Source organism: Triplophysa rosa, linkage group LG10 (genome assembly GCF_024868665.1).
Source record: "Triplophysa rosa linkage group LG10, Trosa_1v2, whole genome shotgun sequence".
Classification (NCBI taxonomy): Eukaryota; Metazoa; Chordata; class Actinopteri; order Cypriniformes; family Nemacheilidae; genus Triplophysa; species Triplophysa rosa.
The window spans coordinates 292,353-301,799 of NC_079899.1; the positions used below are offsets into that span (position 1 = coordinate 292,353).

A 9,447-nucleotide genomic window follows, 5' to 3' on the forward strand; every position below is an offset into this window, starting at 1 on the left:
GTGTGGACTGCAGGACACACTTGATTTCGGTGGAAAATTTTATGTGTTTTTCCAAGTACAATCCAAATGTCAGCCACAAGTTGATGTTTCCCACTGTGTGCCATATCTTAAACATATGTGGTTCTCGTTTGTTTGTTGTTATCTGGGCCATATACCCCAATCTAAGATGTGAACTAATTGAACATTCCCGCCATTTCTAAAGTTATGGCAAAACGAATACGGCCCAAATTTATCCCATATATGTTCATGTCACGGATGTGGCAGGAAGAAGAACCCAATTGCAGGCAGGCAGTGAAGGGGTTAACAGATAACGTTTATTTAAATAATCAAAACACAAAACAAAGACCCGCGATGGGGAAAACCAAAAACTAGACAATAAAGTTAACTGGACAAAAAACACTAAGACAAGATAAAAGAACAATACTACACAAACGTTACTAAAGAACTTAAAAAAAAAAACTTGACTTGACTAGGGCTTTCAACAGGCACAGGCACAGAACAATCCACGAGCAACAAGACAAAGAAACATGAGGGTATATATAGGGAGAGACAAACGAGGGATAATGACACAGGGCAGGTGTGGGTAATCAAACACTCTGGGAAAGATAACAAGGAAACGAGAGGAGCCAATGACGAGACACTGGAGAGAACGTATATTATTGTCAAAAGGACAATAATATGTTTCTCTCCACACATAACCAAAGACTTTGTCATGGCTCTGCTACAGGACCAAGAAAAACATGACTAAATGAAGCAGAGCCATGACAGTTCAGCCATGCCATAGATGTGACAGATGACTTTCACATGTGGCCCAAATATGTTTGCTATCTGGGAATCTGACATTTTAGACACATACCATTGCCAAAAAAAACGACGATAGTAGTTAAACACAATAAAACTAGCGGACTTCACAGAAACGATCATCAAAGATGCTTGCATTTACAGTGTACACATTATATCACTTAATAAACTATTGTCTTTTGTTGGTATGGATTTGGGTATGTGTCCAAAAACTTCTCATGTAGGCTATCACCACCTAATCAGGACCCGGGAACAAGTTAAGTTATTTTTCACGTAACAGTTAACGTTAACCTTTTTTTAGCACATATACAAGCTAACTTAGTTAATTGTACAACTAGCAGTTAGCAAACCACCCGAGATTAAACATAAAGAAAACTGTTTGTTTTCACCATTTCTATATAGAGCCAATGATTAAATAACTACTATAGCTATTCTTACAGATTGAGTCACTTAATTTTGCTCTTAAAATGCACCAGATTGCAGCATTTACCTTTAAAATATGCAAAATTTTCTTACGGGGGAGCATGCCCCCGGACCCCCCAGAGGTCTCACAAAATTCTGTGGGAAACACTGAACCCAAGAGAGGGAACAGCTGAGAAGGCTCATGTTATGTGTGTGTGTTCAAGGTGCATTTGCTAACGTCTGCCACTGTTAGTACATGCATCTATGTAACATTATTCTCTCTCAGTTTGTCTTGACTAGACACGCTTGGCTTCTTTCTCTATGTGGTATGTGTGGATGTCAGACCACTTAACTGGAGGTAACGTAATCCTGACAGTTCGTCCATCCATTGAGTGACCGTGTACAGGTTAAAGTTTACTTTTTCAACAACAGTCACAGTTCCTGGCTGTGACTGACCTTACAGTACATATTAAAATTCAATCGGATCCTCAAAAAACAAGTGCTCGCTAGCGTTAAAGCGGCCAGGGGAATATTTTTGCCTCCACCTATTCTCCGCCGATGAAAACGCGTCACAATGTTTACTAACAAAAAAGGGGTCTATAGATGTTTGTGAGTTGTGTTGACTGCACACAGCTCTACAGCTCTGTTGGGATACATCACATCATATCGGGATGTCAGGACTCTTCTCTTTTTGTCATTTATCAGTTACTTTATTTTTGTTGTATTAGCAAACTTCTGCTGCCCTGTTCATTCCTTTGTGTGTCCTGATACACATTTGAATTTATTGTTCCCTGAAAAACAGGAAGACGTCCAAGCTGCAAAGCTGCATTAAACCATCTGTACAACACACACATACACACTCACACACACACACACACACACACACACACACACACACACACACACACACACACACACACACACACACACACACACACACACACACACACTTATACTGTACAAACTGTATATTCTATCCCCTAACCCTATCCCTAAACCTAAAGATCATAGAACACTTTTTGCATTTTTAGATTTGTAAAAAATATTGTTCTGTACAATTTATTAGCTTTTTTGCCCCTGGGGACCTCAATTTTGGTCCCCACGGTGACACGAGTCCCCATGTGTTGGTGTGTATTCAGGTTTAGGTGCCCACCGGGATATACAAACATGAACACACACACACACACACACACACACACGCACAGCACACACACACATGTTGGGTTTCCATGTTTTATGGGGACATTCCATAGACGCAATGGTTTTTATACTGTACAAACTGTATATCATATTCACTACCCCTAACCCTAACAATCACACACAACTGTCTGCTCTTTTAGATTTTCAAAAAAGTTAATTCTGTATGATTTATAAGCTTGTTTCCTCATGGGGACAAAAAAATGTCCCCACAAGGACAAGGATTTTGGATGTTGCCATCTTTGTGGGGACATTTTGTCCCCATACTGTAAGGTTTACCCTTCCCATAACACACACACGCACACACACACTGTTGGACTTTTGAGGCAGTCCTGCATGTTCAAAAATTTGCACAGAGACGTTCTCCAAAATCGATTAGAAGTTTATTATCAGATGTAAAAAGGAGTAACAAAGCTTTGGGTTGTCAGTAAATCTCCACTCTCTCACAAAAGCCAACAACCCAGATTATTCAAAAACACACATATTTATTCAGTATTTGACGTCGTTCTCATCTTCTGACTCCTCCTTTGTCTCTAGGGAGTATTGCTCCTTAGCAACCAATCACCGTGAACCACGTTTATTCTGACTCCATCTCCTTTTCACCAGTTTCTGTAAAACAACATCTTTTGCAACACATCTTTTGCACCCTGCGGTCAGTTGCTAGTTTCAGGAAGTGTCCCCTAGAGACAGTTTCATGTGGCAAGACAACATGTCAACATACTTTCAGCAAAAAACTCAATCCTCTAATGCTTTAATTATGCAGCGTTGTTTCTTAATCCTATGATTCAATAAAACACATCAAAACTCATGATTATAATTAAAACATATGCAGTGGATTAATTCATAACATTCTTTCTCTGTGTGACTCTTTGGGTGTGTGTGCTGACTTAGTTAGACTTGTCAAAACAAACTGTTCTGTTTCTGCACATACACACAAAGCTTGTTCCTCTTTTGTGGTTTCACTCTACACGTACACACAGAGCTTGTTCCTCTTTTGTGGTTTCACTCTGAGTAAAATAGCAAGCACATGATAAAAGCACACAGCTTAATGATTTAATGAAAGAAAACACTTATTGGTTATATTGGTAATTAAATCATACTTCTAACTGAATAATATTTCCACAACACACACACACAAACGTGTTTCATTCTGACCACAGAACATTTTCACAGACGTGTGCAGGAACATTCAGGTGGTTTTGGGCAAATGTTTTTTGGACAGCCATATGGTGTCATTTCACCATGAGAATCATATTTGTTCAGTGTTTTTCCTTGGACAGTTTTGTGAAGTTTTCTGGAACTTAAGCTCCGTCCCATACAGAAGTTACATAGCTTGAAATATATTAATATAGTAATAATATTTTGTATATTTAAAAGTTAAAAAATGAAATAGGAAAAAAATAGATTTTATATTTATATAAAACGGGAGCGGAAACAGCTCATCAGAGTGACACCAGAGGTCACTCACACATCAATATGCCCAGATATGGCAATATTTAATAGCCAATTAGCAGAAAGACCCATATATGGCAAACAACTATTAAAATTACTGCTGTTGGTTTGATTCGATTCAAGATAGGTGGCGCTTTTAAGGGCAGACGCATGAGTGGTATGCTGCTCAGCAATCGGTCTTTTTAAGCTTTTTAAACTATTTTAACTTATTGTAGGTCGGAAATGCACGGATAGATTATTTGTTTGTTTGATTACTTCACTGAATGGGGAGTTAGGACATGTGGATGGATTTATTTCTGGGAGATTCTGGATGGATTCTGGAAATGCCTGAATAGGAATGAATGAATAGCTTTTATTGTCATTGCAGGCAAAAGAAACAACAAAATTCTTAGAGCACCTCTAACACAAAACACAAGACATAAATAAATATTTGTAATATAACACAACAAAAATGCCCCTCTGGCCGGCGCGTCAGAGCACCAAACACCAGGACTTCCAGACACAGAAGCAGCTTCTTCCCCCAGGCAATCTCCCTCCTAAACAGATAACTGCTCCTTAAGACCAATATTCCACTTTCACTACTCCTATAGTGTGCACTATAGTGCCTTGTTATATTTACATTTTATTTCGACATATATATAACACTACCTCTACTTTCAACATTATAGATTAGCACAAGTGTACATACAATCTGTTAATATGTAAATTCTACTGTATACTACCCTGTACAATGTCTCTAATATGTGTAATATGTTATTATCCACCATTTTCTGTACAATAGTCTTTTATTTTATATATGCATATTTTAGAATCTTTTATACTGTAAATCTTATTATATTTGTCTTGTCATTGTGTTGAATGTCTGTACTAGAGGCTTCCAACACCAAAGACAATTCCTTGTGTGTGCGAGCACACTTCGCAATAAAGCTCTTCTGATTCTGATTATGAAAAAAGTGCAAAAAATGGGCAAATCAGCATTTTGACTAATCGCTGTAAAATGACCAACAAGGTAATAGACCAGATAAGGAGATGTTAAAGTGCAGAGAGATAGCAGAATCACATTTGAACATTTACTGTAGATAACTGTTTAGGATATGTATTGTCCTGGGATAGAAACTGTCTCTAAATCAGCTAGTGTGTGTTTTGGCTGATCTGTGCCTGCCAGATGGCAACAGTTCAAACAGACCATGACCAGAGTGAGAGCAGTCTCTCATGATTCTCATACCTAACAATAAACCTTTATTTTAGACACTCACTTTGCTTATTTGTAGAATCTCTTAGTATTTTTAACTTTTTATCAAACTCAGCTAGCCTATATGGTGGTTTTTCTAGACATATTATTGACTTTTCTTATATTCTATTACTGAGTTTTCTTATATAAAATAGTTTTCTTATATAAATAATACATTTAAAGGAAGTTATAGAGTTCATATACTTCTCTGATTGTAACAAGGGCTATGGGTCTCATGTATGAGTTTGAACACTTGAACACCTGCGTACACACCAAATATCTTATCAAACTACGACAGGAACTGCACGTACACCACACACACTTTTGTAGAGAAGTTTAATTAAGAACGTTGGGTTGTTTATCATTATCACGCTAAACCATGAGTTCATTTTTAATAAAACCAAGGTTAAATCATGTACTGTCCGAAAGCCCCCGGAAAGGTGTCAAGATAAAGAGCACTTGATATACGTATGTGTTATTGCACATGATATACGTATGTGTTATTGAGACGTCCGAAAGCCCCCGGAAAGGTGTCAAGATAAAGAGCACATGATATACGTATGTGTTATTGAGAGCGCTCCCTACAATTAAATCCTAATATGGTAGGCCGGAGATCTTAATATGGTAGGCCGGAGATCTTAATATGGTAGGCCGGAAATATAACTGTAGCAAGTGCAGGATGAAATATAACTGTAACGAGGCATAAGGGGCTGGACTAATAAAAATAAGTGATGTCATGTAAAACCTGGTTGGTAGAAGATGATGTCAGGTAAAACATGATTGGTTTGAACTGTGATAACAACTTGAGAACAATGTATAAAAGATGGAGTCAGACATGTATTCGTTGGGCATCTACAGATGAACTCTGTATGTCTCACTTTGCTTGCTCGAGCAAATAAAGATTGAAACAAAGGTGCAAAATTGTATCAGAAGTGTAAAACGAGCTGCTCTCACTATGAATTTAAATGGGGGTTGTGGTTAAACCTCCCTTGCTGTCAGCTTTGCACGCACGCACGCACGCACGCACGCACGCACGCACGCACGCACGCACGCACGCACACACACACACACACACACACACACATTCTTTATTTCATTAACTGTATACGTCTACATTGCACATAAATGTCTACCTATGTGTCTGTATGGTTTTTTACGGATTTAGTGGCACACACCATTGAAAACATATGTATAATTACAGAGAGTGGTCTTGTGCTACCACCACTCGTCGCCAGAGGCTGCAGTGCAGCTGAACTTCCGGTGGACTACAATGCGCCATGTTAAGAAAAATACTTGATGTTTCGTTTTGAATGAATGAAAAAAACGTTTATTTCTAACATGTAAAAAAAATTCAATTTTACCTAATAAATAAATAACAAAATAATCTTGACGTATACATATCCGAAAAGGAGCAGGAAGAAACGACTATCTGCTTGTATAACACCCCCTTCTCCACTGCTCAAATAAAATCATCCTTTTATCTTTATAATTCTATCACATATGCTTAACAATTTAAAATAATCACAATTATCAGCATAATCGATCTAATCTCTAAATAACTCAGAACTAGAAAAACCCACATAGTTCAATTTATATTCACCATGAAGAAGAATAATGTCCCAAACTAACCCAAACAAAACAATAAAAATAACAACCAAAACCGAAGAAAAAAGCAAATAAACAATCAATTAATATACAATTTAATTGAGGTAAACAATGAAAACACCTTGTCAAGACCCTTCTTCCTCCCTATACCTTGTAAAAATCATATTTTTATACCTCTTTTTAAACTGGATAATACTTGAACATCGCTTGATCACCGGACTTAATATACTCCACAACTTCACTCCACATACAGAAATACAAAAACTTTTTAAAGTACTGCGAACCTTAATATGTTTAAAGTTACCTTCCCTCCTAAAATTGCTGTAGCGAGGAAGGCGGGGCCGGTGGCGTGAGTGATAATGAGTATCAGCTGTACGCGCACCGGTTCCGCATGCCTCACGGGGGAGCCCGGGAGCATAAGAGGACGAGCGACGGGACTGCCGAAGAGAGAGGACCGGGCCCGGAAGTTTTTTGTTTACGGTCGTGTGGCCGGCAGTCGTACGTGAGGTGCTGCCGGCCTGTTTTAATGCTGTTTATTGTTTATTTATTTTAGATTAAAGTTTGTTAAATGTTCGCCGGTTCCCGCCTCCTTCCTTCCTTGCCTAGAGAACGCGTTACAATTGTAATTCCCTTCTCTATTAGAAAACAATTTTTGAATATTCCCAGGGAGTAGGTTGTATCTTGCTTTATACATTACTTGTACAGTTTGAAAATGAATCAGATCTTCAAACTTTAATGTATTTGAATTTAAAAATAAAGAATTTGAGTGAGCTCTAAAATCAGGATTATGAATTAACCTAATTGCTCTTTTTTGTAACAAAAATAAAGAAGTTAGCCTACTTTTATATGTATTACCCCAAACCACCACACAATAAAACGTTTCCTCTATCCAATCAATGAATTCTTCTATTCTAGTGCCTGGAGCTCTATACAAACAGCTTATGATAACATTCTTCTTTTTCTCCATAAATATTTCAATTGTTAAATATTCTAATAAATTATCAAGCCCAGATGACATACTGTCTACCACCTTAAAGTTCAAGTTTTTATCCACAAACATTGCCACACCCCCTCCATTCTTATTCTTTCTATTTATCCACCCTTACAAAAAATCCTACAGGAATCCTGCAGGATTTTGGTTCAATGTGCAGGGATCCTGCAGATATCCCGTAGGACTGAATTAAAATCCTACAGGACAGGGTACATGCCTGCAGAAGTCCTGTAGGGTTGTTCCTGTATGACTGGTTCTATGTGCAGGGATCCTGCAGAAATCCTGTAGGACTGAATGAAAATCCTACAGGTCAGGGATTATTCCTGCAGGAGGGTTGTTCCATGTGACTGTGTTATGTTCTGCAGGAATTATTATGGAAGTTTATGGCATGATCTTCTCATACTTTTAATTAAAATATTTTAAGTAAGCTTTGTTGCTTTAAGGGTCCGTTTCTTGGTTACTATAGTTACTTGCGCACGCACTCGAGGAAACGCGTCAAACGCTGTAAATTCTGGAGCAAGAATTGGTGAATCGATTAAGTAAAACTTAAGTTTCCATCAACTAAAATACTTGAACGTATAAAAGACACACTAAAACAATGGCGTAGTGAAAACATCGAAAAAATACCGATACACAAGATTTCTTAACAGAGTTAACGTTACATGTATGCAAATATGTTACTATGGAAACATTAAGCAACAATGAAGTTATAACGATTTTGTATTGCTATTGGAAAAAAAATATCTATCTATCTGTCTGTCTGTCTGTCTGTTTTAAAATGTAGTCCTTTTTGCTATTATAGACAAAATGTGGGCATTAATTGAATGGACAGAAATGGATGCTTCTCTGGACACTGTAAGGAGAAAAGACATTCTTCAGTCTGTAGTTCACAAGGGGGATGTTGTTGATGTCAAGTATGAAGATGAAAGCTCTCCTGCTCTTATTCTCAAGCTGAATGGTGAGATTGGTGAATAAGTGAATGAATGCATATTTAATTTTTTCTGGTTGAACTATTCATTTGAAATAATGAACCTTTCACAAGCTACTGAAACGTCTAAATCAGATGGAGTCAGAGAAAAGGCAAAAGAGGTGTGCAAGCCGCCTGAAAGAGAGCAATAAAAAGGAAAATAATATTTAGTCCAGAAAACAGCCAACCATCAAGTCCAGAAGAGATTTAAAACAGTAAAGTATAACTTCCTGATAAATCATATTAACATTGTTTAAGAGACTACGCATGTGTTTTTGCTGTTCTGTGACTTTAATTTTGTCTCTCAAATTAGGTTGAAAAAAACATAAAATGACACGCTGTTGCTTAAAAAAATAGAAGAAAAAACTAAGAAAATGACACAATACCTGTAAATGACATGAGAAAAGAAATCAAAGCCTTGAGAGCAGAGAATCAGCAACTAAAGGCCCTGAACTTTAAACTGCAAATTGGTAGGTTATTTATATACATAGTTATAGATTTTTTGCTATGAATGTATGAATTTATTTAAACATTGTTTTCTTTATTTAGAGATTATTAACAGAATTGCGGAGTTGCTGCCAGACAGCAGTGTAAACAAGCATGCTGTGCCTAACAAGTTCAGTTTGCTGTGCTACCCTTCAAGCAGACAACTCTTCACATAGTTCTTCTGAACTGGACCATGTGAGAATACAATTTTTAGATTTTATTTTCACACAATTTAAATAAGTATATTAAATGTTTTGTGTGATTTAAGAAAACATAAGTTTTTTTGTAAAACACAGATTAAAAATTTTGCCAATT

General features: G+C 37.2%; 1 long non-coding RNA gene across 1 annotated transcript; it reads left to right on the top strand.

The window, feature by feature from the left end:
* Positions 1-8,535: 8,535 nt before the first annotated feature.
* LOC130559882 (uncharacterized) lies at positions 8,536-9,261 on the top strand. The gene is made up of 4 exons (XR_008963630.1): positions 8,536-8,637; positions 8,722-8,861; positions 8,960-9,116; positions 9,196-9,261. It is a non-coding gene; the product is annotated as an uncharacterized LOC130559882 (long non-coding RNA).
* Positions 9,262-9,447: the final 186 nt, after the last annotated feature.